General features: G+C 44.7%; 1 protein-coding gene and 1 long non-coding RNA gene across 2 annotated transcripts in view; one reads left to right on the forward strand and one right to left on the reverse strand.

Moving 5' to 3' along the window:
• Positions 1–13,670, reverse strand: part of enox1 (ecto-NOX disulfide-thiol exchanger 1) — a 297,971-nt gene that overhangs the window by 229,332 nt on the left and 54,969 nt on the right. The window lies entirely within an intron of this gene.
• Positions 1–13,670, forward strand: part of LOC145353419 (uncharacterized) — a 29,120-nt gene that overhangs the window by 7,421 nt on the left and 8,029 nt on the right. The window contains exon 2 of the long non-coding RNA XR_013888696.1: positions 5,098–5,168. This is a non-coding gene — a long non-coding RNA (uncharacterized LOC145353419). The remainder of the gene's footprint in view (positions 1–5,097; positions 5,169–13,670) is intronic.

Consider the following 13,670-nt stretch of genomic DNA (forward strand, 5'->3'; position numbering starts at 1 on the left):
CTGCACAGAAGGTGACCCAAGCCGGGGAGCAAACCCAAGTCCCTGGCACTGTGAGGCAGCATTATTGACCACAGTGCCACCATGCTGCCCATGACTGACTCTTCAACTAAGGGAAACAGCTGTTCCTTTTTCACCCTGTCCATGTCTCTCATAATCTTGCACACCTCGATCAGATCACCCTTCAGTCTTCCCTGCTCCAATGAAAACAATCCAAGCCTATCCAGCCTCTCTTCATAACTTAAATGTTCCATCCCAGGCAGCATCCTGGTGAGTCTCCTCTGCACCCTCTCCAGTGCATTCACGTCCTTCCGATAATGTGGCGACCAGAACTGCACACAGTACTCCAGCTGTGGCCTAACAAAATTCTATACAATTCCAACATGACCTCCCTGCTTTTGTAATCTATGCCACAATCGATAAAGGCAAGTGCCTCATGTACCTTTTTCACCAGCCTACTAACTTCTCTGCATTTATTTATAATGTCCCTTTATAATTTAAAATCAGGCCACCCCTCAACATTAATTCTCCAGAGAAAAGATCCCCAGCTTATTTGATGTTCCGGACGAGTTTTATTCTGTCGATTCTACCTCAAAGTACTGAGGGCAGATTCCTTCAGGCAATTTAATGAGCGACCCATAGCCAAGACAATTTGTATAAGAGAGGACAGTGCTGCGGATCCTGTTCCAGTTTATAGCCACTCCACTTTGCAGGCAAGATAGGCCATTTACAATGCAGCTGCCTCGAGTCAGCACACAGTGTTCTGATCACAGGAGTATGTGTGACAGCAGAGACACAGTCACTGTAATTGAAAGAATGGAAACATAAAAGTGAAGAGTTCAAACAGAAATAAGCCTGGGAACTGATTGCTACGCTGTGTGTTAGAGCGCTGGGCCCAGATCCAGAATAGGCTGCTGCATTCTTGAAGGCAGGCAGGGTATGAAGAGAGAGGGGCAGTCTCTGTGCAGTGCAGGGCTGCATCGAAGTGCCCCCTTAGTTTGAGACAAACTTATCATCTCTTAAGTAGAAGGCTGGGAGCAGGGGCTGAAATTGACACAGTGTTCAGAGTGGAAAGCTTTTAGCCTCAATGTTAATCCATGACAGATTGGGAGAAAAGTGTGGGTGGAAAATGAAAAAAAAGTGAGGAACACACTCCCCCCTCCCCAGCATATATATACCTCAGAACATAAGGTCAGAAGAATTAGGAACATAAGTAGGCCATTCAGCCCCTCTAGCCTGTTACACCATTCAATAAGATAATGGCGGATGTGATTGTGGCCTAACTCCACTTTCCGACCTGACCCTTGCCTCCCTTGTCAATCATGTATCTGCTGAACTCAGCCTTAAATATAGTCAATGAGCCAGCCCCCACTGTCCTCTGGATAGAGAATTGCAAAGATTAATGAACCTTTGAGAGAAAGAAATGCTCCTCAGCTCTCTTTTAAATTGGAGGCCTCTTAATTTTAAAACTGTGTCTCCTTGGTCTTGACTCCCCACGAGGGATAACACCCCCCCCCCAGCTTCTACTCTGTCAAGTCTCACACAGTTCAATAGGATCACATCCCATTCTTCTAAACTCCAAAAAGTATCAGACCAACCTGTTCAACCTTTTGCTCATAAGACAAACCCCTTCATCCCAGCCAAGTGAATGAACCTGCTTCAAATTTTAGGATGATCCTTCTTCAGCAGAGAGACTAAAACTGTACACAGTGCTCTGAGAGCGGTTGTGTACAGTTGCAGCAAGACTTTCCATCTTCTGTACTCTATCCCTCTTGCAGTAAAGGTCAACATTCGTAGAATCCCTACAACGCAGAAAGAGGCCATTCGGCCCATCAAGTCTGCACTGATCATCATCCCACCCAGGCCCGATACCCATAACCCCACTTATTTACCCTGCTAACCCCCTGACACTAAAGGGCAATTTAGCATGGCCAATCAACCTAACCCGCACATCTTTGGACTGTGGGAGGAAACCAGAGCATCCAGAGGAAACCCACGCAGACATGGGGAGAATGTGCAAACTCCACTGTACGTACTGGAAGTACACAGCAAGTCTGGTAGCATCTTTGGAGAGAGAAACAGAGTTAACATTTCAAGTCCGTATGACTTCTCCAGAACAGCCAGAGCCAGCAGTTTTATGTCAATTGAGTTCAAGAAAGCTGAGTGTCCTGTGTTGGAGAGATGTGATACATTATTAACATACTTAAATTCCAACACTGCATTTGGGAACCTGATTTAAATTTAGAAATAATCCTGTGGGTTTCCCGAGGTTTATGAAACTGGGCAGTGAAATAAAACTGGAGCTACTGGCTGATGAGGAGAACATCTTTTCCAGCGCTACTCGTGGGCCAGGGGAAGAGGCAGTACACTCTCAGGCTCTCAAGGGAATCTTAGGCCTCCTGTCTCACAATTGTGAACCCTCTTTATTCCCTTCCAATTGCTAACCTGATATCCTGATCAGATTCCCTGTGATCACTGACTGTCCCTCCACTGACAACGCAATGGACCCCCTCACAATTCCTTTGCCAAGCCCCAGTGGCTCTCTCTCTGTGTCACAGCCATGGCTAATCTCTCCTGCCCTATCTCCCACATTCTAAACTTCTGCTCTTCTGGTTGTTGGACGGGCATTATCTCCAGGATTCATAGCTGTGATTTCCAGATGCAGAGCAACTGGTAAGTCTGTCAACTCAATTCGCGTGGGTTGGAAAACTGGGAAAGGAGAATGATAATAAGGCCCAGCTGTTAAGTTGGGCAGGCAGTTCCTAACTCTGGCTTTACCGGGTTACTTAATGAATTCCAACCTTTCCTGTATTTTCCGCACTCCCCTGTAAATATCAGGACGTTAGTGGGGCAGTGCAAAGAGAGGTCAACTTGGCAGGGGAAGATTTGAACTTCCTGTGTGAAGAATTAACGGGGTGACAACACCTCAAAATGGGGTCAATGGCCTGACTCCTCGATTGACCTCAATAATGAGGCCACCACTAGCTGTCCAGTACAATTGCCTGCCTATGTTAAGCCCCTTTCCATTTGCGAATAAGTCCCTAAGTCAATCCTACCATAAAAATAAACCCAATTTCTAAATTGTATTGAGGAGCCTGGGGCAGCAAGGATACACCGTACTGAAAAGAACTGCAACAAGAAATCATGAATAAACTTTCAGAATGAACAAGTAATTGGCAAATGAAGTTCAACACAGATAAATGTGTAGTAGAAACATAGAAACAGGAATAGGCCATTCAGCCCTTCAAGCCTGCTCCACCATTCATTATGATCATGGCTGATCATCCAACTCAATAGCTTGATCCTGCACCCCCCCCCCCCATATCCTTTGATCCCCTTCGCCCCAAAAGCTATATCTAACTCCTTCTTGAAAATGTCCAATGTTTTGGCCTCAGCTGCTTCCTGTGCTAACAAAGTCCATAAGCTGATCACTTTCTGGGTGAAGAAATTTCGCTTTATCCCAGCCCTCAAAGGTTAACTCTGCATCCTTGGATTATGACCCCTCATTCTGGACATTCCCACCATTGGGAGCATCCTTCCTTCTGGTTAATGGCGCGGGGTGGCATCCTTGACTACCCTGCCTCATTCTGTTCGAATTTTATAGGCTTCTAGGAGATTCCTTCCTCGTTCTTCTGAACTCCGGCGAATATAATCCCAATTGACCCAATCTCTCCTCATAAGCCAGTCCTGCCATCCCAGAAATAAGTCTGGTAAATCCTCGCTGCACTCCCTTCACAGCAAGTACATTTTGAAAAAAAAAGTCACATGTTATTGAGGGAATAAGAATCTAAATAAGGTAAAGAAGCAGCGAGATCTGGAGTATAAACAACATAATATACAAATATATCCTAAGAATAGCAACAGAATTTAATAAGGTCAATAGGGAAATGAATCAATTGAGGAGAACGCAGTTGTTTAATCAAAATTGAAATGAAGAAAGAATATCAAACTTAAACTTATCGAGCTCAGTTGGAGCCGGATGAGTTGATACCTAGGACCCTGTTTGCCCCTACAGAATCCTCCACTCCTCTGATTAGTGGATGCACCCTACCCTTTTACTGGGTACACCCGCCCACCCTGCTGAGATGTGGGGACCACCACAAGAACTGTTCTCTTTTCCCTCTCATTCTTCTCTCTCCTTCGCTGTCTGTCTTTCTTTTTACTGCTTACTAGTTTCTAACCTGGGCTGTTTGGCCGGTCAGTTGGTTCTCCAGCGACGTTCCTCTGCCTTTTTGTTTTTATATTATTATCGCCATTACCAGTGCAATCAGACAAGACTTGGGCAGGGTGGGTGTACCAGGGGCCCGTCCCCTGGCTAAGGGGAGCCCTGTGCCTAGTTGTGTTGGAAGGTACACGCGAGCACCATGTGGATCTGTATCTGTGTTTGTTTGCGATGTAAAATAAAGGAACATTTTCAAGAATCATATCAGAAAAAAACCTTATGGAGCTGATTGTTATGGTAGATGTGACAGCCTGGAATGGACAGTGATGCACAGTTGTTGCAAGATGTACAAAATTCAAACTACAGAGGTCGACAAACATATCTGCTGGAAGTGTCTCCAGCTGAAATCACCTGAGACCAGGATCTCAGGCAGGATCGCAAGACAATCCAAGCAGGAAGCTTTTTGGGAGAATGTCAGGTTTTGGTCAGGCCCTGAGAAATAGGTGGAGGATGGGGTGAGGAAGAGAGGTAGAAATGTTAGCCTTGTCTCAAGAGAGCGAGAATACAATAAGATGGAAGTTGTGTTTCAGTTGTATAGAGCAGTATTCAGTTCTGAGCATCTTCTGTCAGGAAGGTTATACTGGCTTTGGAGGGGGTGCAGAGTGGATACCAGGGTAAGTGGGGTTAAATTATGAGGACAGGTTCCAAAAACTGGGCTTGTATCTCGGGGATGAGGAACACCAGCTATGTAGATAAATTGGAGGAATTAGAAGTGTTTTATTTGGAAAGAAGAAGGCTGAGCGGAGATTTGATAGAGGTATTTGAAATCATGAGGGTTCTGCACAGAGTAGATGGGAAGAAAACTTTTCCCTTGGTGCAAGGATCGAGAACCAGAGGGCACAGAAATGGAGACATGAGGAAATCTTTTCTTTGTACAGGGAGTGGTTAGGATTTGGAATGCACTACCTGGTTGTGGTGGAGGCAGATTCAATTTTCAAAAGGGATTTGGGTAAGTAACTGAGAAGCAATAATGTGCAGGGCTATGGGGAAAAGGCAGGGGAGAGGCATTCAATGAATTGCTCTGGCAGAACCCAGCACAGATACGATCGGCTGATCAGCCGTCTCTACACTGTAACCATTCTGTGATTCTATTTGATGATATCCCCTTGAGTATTGAAGATTAACAGGCAATCAACTAGAAGTATCTAATTGATAAAAGATGAGGGAACAGCACTCTGAAAGCTCGTGATTGCAAATAAAACTGTTGGACTTTAACTAGGTGTTGTGAGACTTCTTACTGAGCCCACCCCAGTCCAACACTGGCATCTCCACATCATGGATAAAAGATAGGGTGGCGAGAGAGAAACACTTCTCTCAGCAGAGGTAAAGGTAGGAGGCATTTCTTCACAGAATGTGCATGTGAAAATCTGGAACTCTCTCCCCAGAACGCTGTTCTGACCAGGTCAATACACCTTTGTTAGACGAGGGAATTAAAGGAGATTGTATCAATGGAAATAGACCGTGATCTGACTGAATGATGGAAAAGAGCAAGGGGCTGAATGATCTACTTTCATTAACCTGAAGATCACCATACCCCGGCGAGGGGTGAAATTGAGCCTTTGTGAATAACCTCAGCCAGTACAGAAATTGAACTCACACTGTTGGCATTGCTGTAACCAGCCAACTGAGCTAAACCATCCCCAAAGACCCCTAATTACCTGAGTAATAGACAGGAGAGTGTTGGAGAAAAGGCAGAGGAGGGATAGGAAATGTTTTTATAACTGGCTAAAACAGTGGAACAGATGAAGAATTTCTCCTGGTGGTGTTTCAATGGGTACTGCTTATGCTAAATGATTTAGATCTTGATAAATCAGGAGTGATGTCTACAATTGCAGATGACATTAAAATATAGGACATGCTGCAAGTAAATCTGAGGATCTTAGGAAATCGCAAGGGAATATTGATAAAATGTAGAACAGGCAAAAATGTAGCTTTTTCAATATGAATCCAGTAATGATGGGTGTGATTTTTCAATTCAGAATAATAGGAATTATAATTTGAATAGGGGACAGGTTACCACACATTATGCAGGAACTCAAGCAGGCCAGGACCGAATGAAAGTTAGTCACTACTAGGGTTACAGCAAGAGATGGCATGGTAGCACAGTGGTTAGCACTGCTGCTTCATAGTGCCAGGGACCTGGGTTTGACTCCTGTCTTGGTTGATTGTCTGTGTGTTCTCCCTGTGTCTACATGGGTTTCCTCTGGATGATTTGGTGTCCTCCCACATTCTGAAAGATGCACTGGCTAGGTGAATTAACCTGAACAAGTGACGGACTGTGGTGACTAGGAGAATTTCACAGTAACTTCATTGCAGTGTTAATGTAAGCCTTACTTGTGACTAATAAATAAACTTCAGAAGGATCAAGGTGCAATTGTCAACCTTGGTGAGAACTGCAATTAGAATACTGTGTGAGTTCTGGACTCCAAGGCTATTAAGGCAGCAGAGAGCAGGCTTATTGGAATGCTGCCTGATATGGGAGAATACAATGAGGGAAAAAAGACTTGAAAAGATTATTTATTTATTAGAACAGAGGATGGTTGTTTGCACGGTTACATGATAGAGATGTTGACAGGTATGTAACAGGGTGAATGCAAAAAGACTGCTTCCAGTGATTGAGGGACCTGGAATGAGGAGACACTTTAGTGTAATTAAATGTTAGAGAGTAAGTATGGAGCACTGGGAGAAACAGTGAAGATGTGAGGCTTGGCATACACTGATTGAATCAGAAACCATGTCAATGCTTCAGAATAGGCCAATCCAGGTAAATAAAGATGGCCAGTCAAGCTAACGTTCAACTGACTGTCCCTCACTTATCTGCCAGCCCTTTAGGCCACTGCTAGAATCCTGAGACAGAACGGGCACTCAGAGGTCTGCACTCAAAGCACGTGGCTCCTCACTCCTGATCTGCATGGGTTTTATTTGCAAATTGAGCTGATGCAGGGAATTTTGCAAGTCTCCAGGCCATTGGAGGACACGTAAACTCATTTGCCACCTTGTTGCTGTGCAAGTTCAGACAGACAAATGGGGGGTCTGACATTCATGACACAGTATTCCATTTGCAGCAAGTTGTGCTTTGTTTTTAACCTGGTGGAGGGTGCCATGATGGACATTGATGGATAGCAGGTCCTTAAGGTACTGCATCATGCAATTCCAACCATGCATTCGGGTTCACCGCAGACAAACTGCTTGCCGAAAATATATTCTGCTGATGTGCTGAGCAATAACACAGTGTTATTAAGTGTGATGGAAACTTCAGGACAATCAAGTACTTTGCCCATCTATTCCCAGCCAACTCTCTGTAAAGTTATGTCGTCAGTTCTCTTCTGCTGCTCCATCTCTGTATCCCTGCAATGTTTATTTCCCTCAAGCTACCATCAAATTTCCTTTCAAAATCACTGATCCTCTCCCTCATGGGCAGCCAGTTCCAGGTCATAACAAAATGCTGAGTGAAAAAAACATCTTCATCACGTCCCCCCTGAACTGAGTGGAAAAAGACCTGAAAGCTGTGTCCTCTAGTGCTTGAGTTGTCTGCTAATGGGACTTTGTTTGTTTGCCTTATGCAAAACTTTCATTGTCTTGTACGCCTCTATTAAATCTCCCCTCAGGCCCAGATTATTGATCACATTGTGACTAGTGCCAATTAATTTGCATTGTCCTGACATCAGGGGTTAAACACCTTCACAAATCACATACACCATGTTGTGTTTAGGGAAATCCAATGCCTACATGGATACCATGAAAGCTGGATATAAGCGTGCCATTCACCCAGTTAGGAAGACCCCCCTGCCTTCGCCAGAATGATGCGAGAGCACCAGCTGCGGAGGGTGCCAACCCCTGAATGCAGCCTCGAAATGGTAGATTAGGTGGGACGAGGAGGGGGAGAGGGGAGGGGTTAGTGAGGAGGAGGTAGGCTTGGGGTACTGAGGGGTGGGGGAGGGGGAGGAGGGAGCAAGGATACAGGGTTGTTATTTGCATGTCTGTGTTCATAGGCCTTGGTATGGGGGCAGCTTGGAGTGGTTGGGAAGGCAGTAGGCTAGCCACCCATCCTACTGTACGTGCCCACCTACCCCACTCCCACCAACCTTCAATATGCCTAATGAGGGCAGTAAAATAGCCCCTAACACCTATTGAATTCCCTTTATCAATCTTCTCTGTCACTTAGTCAAAGGATTGCATGTCGATCTTCACCAAATCCATTTTCTCTAATATCCGCGCATCTTTGGTCTGCTTCCTCTTCCTTAGTAAACACCGATACAAATATTTATTAAGAATTCTAACCTTGCTCTGCACCTCTTCGTATATATCACCTTCTTAGTCCGGAATAGGACCCATTCCAGCTCTTACTGTCTGCTCACTATTTACCTGCAATATGGGGATTTTTGGGTTCCCTTTGTTGTTAACTGCCATTCAGTTCTGATATTCTCTCTTCGTCAGTCTTACTTTCCTCTTCACTTCTTCTCTCAACTTTTTGTAATTGACCTGCTTCTTGTTTGAAGAATGTGCCTAACATGCACACCTTTTTTTTTGTTTGTTTCTGTCTCATCACTCAAGGAGCCTTGGCCCTAGCTTTTGTCCTTGTTGGAACACACCCAGCCAGCACCTGAAGCATCTTAAAGATCACCCCTTGTTCTATGGCACTTTTTCCTGTCCGTCTCTGGTTACTCTGGCTAGATCCCCTCTCACTGTGTTGAAAATAGCCTCTTCCAAATTAGAAGCTAAATATTGGATTATTCCTTGCTCTTTTCCATTACTAATCCAAACCTTGTGATACAATGATCACTCTTATCCAAATGTTCCTTCACAGACACTTGGTCACCTTGGCCCAGCTCATTTCCCAGCACCAGGTTTAGCAATGCCCTCTTTCTATTCAGGCCAAGAACATACCAAACAAGCAAGTTCTCCTGAACACAATTCAGAACTTTATCCCCCTCCTTACCGTTTACTTTAACATTATCCTTATCATACTGGATGAGTGAAGTCCCCAATATCAGCACTCTGTAATCCTTGTACATGCTTTTCACATCAAAGGTTTATCAGGCTGATTCTGGGGATGGCGGGATTGATGTATGAGGAGAGATTGACTAGGTTAAGATTGTTTTTGCTCGAGTTCAGATGAATGAGGGGGGGATCTCATGGAGACTTTATATAATTCTAACAAGACTAGACAGGGTAGCTGCAGGGAGGATGTTCCTGATTGGGGGCATGTCCAGAACCAGGGGTCACAGTCTGAGGATTCAGGGTAGACCATTTAGGACAGAGCTGAGGTGACATTCCTTCACCCAAAGAGTGGTGAGCCTGTGGAATTCATTACCACAGAAAGTAATTGATGCCAAAACATTGAATGTGTTCAAGAGGCGGCTGGATATAGCACTTGGGGCGAACAGGTTCCAAGATTATGGGAAAAAGGAGGATTAGGCTTTTGCATTGGACGGTCAGCCATGATCATGATGAATGAATCTTTTTACAGACTCAGAAACCACTTTAAGCACAGTTTGCGACCATAAAAATACTTGCTAAAATGAGTTTAAACAGCCTTGAAACTTTCAGAGAGACTTTGTGTTGTAAAGCAGCTTGCACAACTCTGTCTTTAAGCAAACCCCAGACAGAACTGAAAGCTGTTTTTCTCTGCTACATACTCAGTGTCTCCCATTAACCACACTATCACGTGACCCTGTCAATCAATAACCTATTTCCTTTTTGTAAACAAAAACCCATTAGCTCTCTCCTAAATAAACACTACATGACTAAAATTAGTAATTGTCCTGCTTTCCCGGAATCTGAGCTAAATTACCTCCAAACATACTGATTGCCAATAGAAAAAATCTGAATTTTAAAACAGTCCCCATAATCATAAAAAAACTATAGCAATAACACGCATGCCATCGTACAAATAATGAATTGTCAGAGAATCATAGAATCACTGTAATGCAGAAGTGCAACATTCAGCCCATCAGGTCTGCACTGACTCTCCAACACAGCATCTTACTAAAGCCCACCCTTGCCCTTTCCCCTTAACCCCATACATTTATTCTGGTCATTCCTCTAGCTACACATCTTTGGACACAAGGATGGGGGGAGAGGCAGTTTGGCATGGCCAATCCAACTAACCTGCACTTCTTTGGACTGCGGGAGGAAACAGAAGCACCTGGAGGAAACCCATGCAAACACAGGTGAATATATAAAGTCCATGCAGTCACCCAAGGCCAGAATCGAAAATCAATCCCTGGCGCTGTGAGGCAGCAGTGCTAACCAGTGTGCCACTGCGCCACCTCTGGAAATGGGAAACTGAACTAGGATATATTTGTATATTAACTAAATATCAAACAGACAAATTGTGAATGTATCCAGAGAGAAGACATTTTAAAACAGTTTTGCACATACTGGCCTGAATTTTTAGGGCGGCAAGCACTCAGCCTGAGAGTTAACAGGGTGTGCACCCCTGCCCACTCTGACATGCCCGCTGCCTTTCTACGCTCAGATTGATATTGAATATTGATCGGCAGCAAGCAGAACCTCTGTCTACCTTTGGACAGAAGTACCATCTTGGAGATTAGGTGACAACTCCCAGTGGCCAGAAGAGGTACTGCAGCACTGCGCTTGAGCCTGAGTCCCAGGACGACACTTCAGGTAAGTACCAGGGATCCTGGGGGACAGAGGGTAGGGGATGCCCTGGGGGCTTTCGATTGAGGCACAACCACCCAGCCATCCCCCTCCTACAGCACCCCGCACCCCCATCTTGATGCCACCTTGTGATCGAGATAGTAAACTTTTTTTTTAACTACCCTGCTTTAACCGTTGCCTGCCAGCCTACATATTGGGGAGCGACAGGCACATAATGGCCACATGAGGGCCTTAATAGGGGCACCGTACAAGTGCCAGGCAATGACCATCTCCAACAGGAGAGGACCTAATCATTGCCCCTTGACGTTCAATGGCATTGCCATGGCTGAATTTTCCACTATCAACATCCTGCAGGTTACCACAAACCAGAAACTGAATTGGACCAGAAATATAAATACCCGGCTACAGGGTTTGAGCAAATGGTAGGAATTTTCCAGTGAGTAATTCACGTCCTGATTCCCCAGAGCCCGTCCACCATCTGCAAGGCACAAGTCTGGAGTATGATGGAATACTGTCCACTTGCCTAAATGAGTGCAGCTCCAACAACACTCAAGAAGCTCGACACCATCCAGGACAAAGAAGCCCTCCTTGATTGCTACTCCTTCCACTAACATGCGCTCCCTCCACCACTGATGTACAGTGGCAGCCTTATGCACCATCTACAAAGTGCACTGCAGGAACTCACCAAGGTTCCTTGGCAGCACTAACCATTACCATGAAAAAAGACAAGAGCAGCAGATACCCAGGAACACCACCACCTGGAGTTTCCCCTCCAACTCACTCATCATACTGACTTTGAAATATATAGCCATTTTTTCACAGTCACTGGGTCAAAATCCTACAACTTACTGCCTAACAGCACTATAGGTGTACTACACCTCAGTGACTGCAGTGGTTCAAGAATGCAGCTCACCACCGACTCCTGAAGGACATCTTGATGGATAATAAATGCTGGCCTTGCCAACGGTGCCCACGTCCCATAAATAAATAACAAAAAAAGGAAATGGCCGGACTACCTGTCTGAGGCCCTGTCCGTCCTACTATGAAAGTGTGTCTGGGTCAGGGATGTGTGGCATCATGGAAGGAATCCCGTCCATATAATTTTATGTTGCCCCTACCGCCCTCCCCCCACCCTCCTCTGGCCTCAGAGCCCACCAGGGTTGGAGGGAGATGGGAGTGTAAAATTCTGGCCACTGCGATCTTCAGTGGTGGTCCAGGTTTTTTTTGTGCAATTGACAGAAGTCAAGTAATGCACCTACTAACAATGTACTGTTCAATGAATTGACCTCATTGTTCTAACATTGCTTATTTTCATTCATTCCCTAGCTTTATTCTCAAACTACATTCACGTGACAGTTGTTGTCACTGGAGCATGTTTTAAACCCTTCTTTCATTCAACATTGGATTGCATTTTTTTTTAACCAGTCTACTCTTGATATATTCCGATGTCAACACTGAAGAGCTTGTGAACAGCCCGACTCCCACCTGACTCATCCCCAGCTCTCTCATCTCACTTCTTTTGGATAACATTTGGACTCTTCAAATCCAACCACCCCCTGCAACAATCAGACTCCGTCTTCAGCACGGAAAAGCTATTTCAGCCGTCAGGAGACAAGGGAGAAAATACGTTCCGACTCTCTGCCCCAGACTGCGTTTACACATCTGAGGCGAGGGGCCGCTGTTGGGGGAGTGTTTTGCTTATTTTAAGTGGGTTAATGCTTCCTCTAAGATAAGACAAAGAGGAATTCATATGAACATATGGTTGTTCATCTGCTTTCACGCTATCATCAGCTCTGATCTTTCCCACCATAGGCAGTTTATCTCTGAACTGCTTCCAAAATCACAAACGGTAGAAGAAATATAGAATCTTTTGTCCAAGGGCTTTGGTTGATAGGGTTGAAGGAAGCACTCAAGATCAAGATCAAAATATTTTCCTTGGTGAAGTTACCAAGGAATATGGAAGTAAGGTGGATGTACGTCATTAAATGGGGGTGGGGAAAGAGGTCGGTCAGCTCAGTTGGCTGGACAGCTGGTTTGTGATGCAGAGCGATACCAACAGCTGTGGGTTCAATTCCCATGCCAGCTGAGGTTATTCACAAAGGCCCTAACTTCTCAACTTAGCCCCTTAGCTGAGGTGTGGGATCCTCAGCTTAAATCATCCCCAGTCAGCTCTGTCTGAAAAGGAGAGGGCAGCCTAATATACTCTGGGACTGTGGCCATATTTCATTGATCAAGGGCACCAGTGGGTTAAACTCTGCAGCGCAGAGGGATCTGTGCATTCTGGTATGTGAATCACAAATAGTTTCAATAGTTTACACATACAACAAATGGTTGGGAAGACAAGTGGAATGTTCATTGCAAGGGTAATGGAAAGATGTTTTGCTACAGTTGTACATGGATCAAGGGTTACAGGGAGAAGGCAGGAGAATGGGGATGAGAATCATATCAGTCATGATTGAATGGCAGAGCAGACTCGATAGGCCTAATGGCCTAACTCTGTTCCTATATCATATAATTTTATGGCATTGGTGAGACCACGTCTAGACAAGGGTGTGCAGCTTTTTGCTTCTTACTGAAGAAAGGATATAATTGTATTACGAGCAGTTAACTCAACTGATTCCTAAGATGGAGTTGTCTTATGAGGAAAAATTGGACAGGTTGGGCCTCTCATATTACATTGAGTCAGTCTTTGGTACATCGAAGTCAATTCTAAACATGCCTACAGCTAATAATCATAAGCTATATCTTCCTGCATTGAGTTTTATTCAAAATGCCTACCCTTACCCCCTTTATCAATAATCTTTCCGAGATTTGGCAATAAACATAA

Source organism: Carcharhinus amblyrhynchos, chromosome 15 (genome assembly GCF_965287045.1).
Source record: "Carcharhinus amblyrhynchos chromosome 15, sCarAmb.v2.hapA, whole genome shotgun sequence".
Lineage (NCBI taxonomy): Eukaryota > Metazoa > Chordata > Chondrichthyes > Carcharhiniformes > Carcharhinidae > Carcharhinus > Carcharhinus amblyrhynchos.